At 41.9% G+C, this 2,500-nt stretch overlaps 2 protein-coding genes across 3 annotated transcripts in view; both read right to left on the bottom strand.

The window, feature by feature from the left end:
- LOC138033755 (uncharacterized) overlaps positions 1-2,109 on the bottom strand; it is an 8,452-nt gene extending 6,343 nt beyond the window's left edge. The window contains exons 1-2 of one of the 2 annotated variants that reach the window (XM_068881563.1): positions 1,590-1,762; positions 1,441-1,509 (exon numbers count right to left, since the gene is read on the bottom strand). The gene's annotated coding sequence lies outside the window, so the exon portion shown is untranslated. Of the gene's footprint in view, positions 1-1,440 lie in introns of both variants that reach the window. The other variant, XM_068881562.1, reaches the window with a different exon arrangement.
- The window catches only part of LOC138033756 (adhesion G protein-coupled receptor L4-like), a 207,703-nt gene that overhangs the window by 133,129 nt on the left and 72,074 nt on the right, over positions 1-2,500 (bottom strand). The window lies entirely within an intron of this gene.

The raw sequence follows: 2,500 nt of genomic DNA on the forward strand, positions 1-2,500 counted from the left end.
AACTAGCTCTGGTATAGGCTAAGAGTTCCAGGGTCCCAGCGGCACACGGCACATCCCCACCCAGAAATTCCTAAAATACCCCCCTCCCCCCCCCCCCCGGGTTTACGGTGCCACTCTTATTTCGCATAAGTTCCGCAAATTACGCAATCATTTTGTCACGCGTAGTCACGCGCTGATTTTTATATTTTTCAAGGTCAATTATTTTTCCTTTTTTTTCTATTGAAATGCCTCGCAAGATTTATTCTGTTGCAGTGCGAAACACATGTCTCTTGTGCTAAAACACCAAAAAAAAAAAAAAGAAGAAATCGCGATGAAACAGCTGTCACTACGACATATCGGTAAAAGCTAGAATCGATCGGAGCGGCTGAGAAAATGGACGGTGTAGACGAATTTATTCAATCGAGCCATCTTTATTAAGTCCACAACAATGAAACAGGGCTATTTTAAATATATCTAGGAAATATCCAAGGGAATTCTGAATCTCGAGAGCAAAGGTCAAAACCAGCACGTAGTTCAAATTTGTAAACAAACAAGTTCCGTGGGACATAGTTCTTTTAACGAATTTCCCTTCTGTAAAAATGAAAGTCAAGGTTCCTTTCGCAAGAACATTAGCGTGGGGGTACACATTCAGAATAAAAATAAAAATATTGAAGAGAAGGACACCGGCGACCCCGACCCCGCGCTTTGCTTTCGTTTAATACTTGTTCATTTACAGTGGTTACAATTGTTGTCTCAACCGAATACTAGTATTACCACTGAACATTCTTATTTCTCGAAGTGGCGTGGATACCGTAAATATAACAGTCCACTTGTTTCGAATTTGCGCTACGGGCTCATTTTTAAGCTTTCCATTCCAAACGGGGTATTTTGTCGCTGTATGTCACGGAAAGTACCATCATCTCCAAAAATAAAATCAAACGTTACCCATCTTACTCTGAAGTTTCTCTTTCAAAGGTAATTGGCATTTTTTGAAGAAAACGTTGTAGAAGTAAATACATCCAAAGAACATGTCGCCAGCGACGAATTCGTTATCAAGATTTCTTACATTTAGCGATCTGGCTCGATTAAAAATGAACAGCGCATGATGGGGATATTAAAACACAAGAGAAAATTACTGGTGACAAAAAATGTGTATTATCTCATCACATCACACAGACCCTGAATAATGCCAGAGGTTCTACTCCTCCAAACACTACAGCCATGTAAAGGTGACAACATCATTTTACTACTGACGCATTTCGCGAGCGCTCTCGTTACTCGTACTTGAAAGTTGAGCTTTGAACGAATAACCTCGGGCACCCCACGGCACAGGTGGAGCGGCAAATTTGAATTTATCAGGGTCAAACAAACTTGTTGCTTGAGATCTGAAACACAACGGTGCTAGAATGTTGTTGGCTATTAGTGGAACCACAGTAACTCAAAATAGACACGAAAACTCACCTTTTCATCTTTGAACGCTTGACATACATCCTCTTCAAGGTTTCTCTTCTCTTTCAAAAAATTGAAAACCTAAATAGAACAGAAGGACAATTCAGTCTCTTAGATTGAGCCTCTCTTAGCCTGTGCAGCGAAACCAAAAACAAACCTACCTGGTCCAATTCCATCGCCATCCTGACTTTCAGTGAATGCTTTCTGTTGTCACGAAGCGACAAGTGGCAAGTGCGAGGTCGCAAGTGGCAAGTCGCAAGTAGCAAGTCGCAAGTCGCAAGTAGCAAATCGCAAATCGCAAGTCGCAAGTCGCAAGTAGCAAGTCGCAAGTCGCAAGTCGCAAGTCGCAAGTCGCAAGTCGCAAGTCGCAAGTAGCAAGTCGCAAGTCGCAAGTCGCAAGTAGCAAGTCGCAAGTCGCAAGTCGCAAGTCGCAAGTAGCAAGTCGCAAGTCGCAAGTCGCAAGTCGCAAGTAGCAAGTAGCAAGTAGCAAATCGCAAGTAGCAAGTAGCAAGTAGCAAGTAGCAAGTAGCAAGTAGCAAGTAGCAAGTAGCAAGTAGCAAGTAGCAAGTCGCAAGTAGCAAATCGCAAATCGCAAATCGCAAGTCGCAAGTCGCAAGTCGCAAGTCGCAAATTAACAAGAAAAAAAAGAGGGGAATCGCATGTCCCTTTAAAGCCACCGTAGAAAACTGACTTACGGAACATGCTTGAACCTCTCCAGGTTACAGGTGAAACAGTAAGTCGGCCAAATGACAAAACAACATGGCGGGCAAAGTCTCACATGTTCGCTGAGCCGCGCGAAACTGGGTGCTAAGGACACAAGCTAAACCGCTGATCAAACGGAATAAATTAGACGCTCCATGAGCGTACGGTAAAGCGCATTTTACTTTTAACTTGATGTTTTGTATACTACAACATAGATCTTTAGAAGTGACGCTTGAACAAATTGGAATATGATATATCTAAAATTAAGAAGACTGATAACTAGAAAGAATAAGATAAAATTGTAAGATAAATAGATAGCAGTGAAAACTGACCGTTTAGTAAAGACATACTTATTCCAACTTGATGTCTT

This window comes from Montipora capricornis, chromosome 14 (genome assembly GCF_036669925.1).
Source record: "Montipora capricornis isolate CH-2021 chromosome 14, ASM3666992v2, whole genome shotgun sequence".
NCBI lineage: Eukaryota > Metazoa > Cnidaria > Anthozoa > Scleractinia > Acroporidae > Montipora > Montipora capricornis.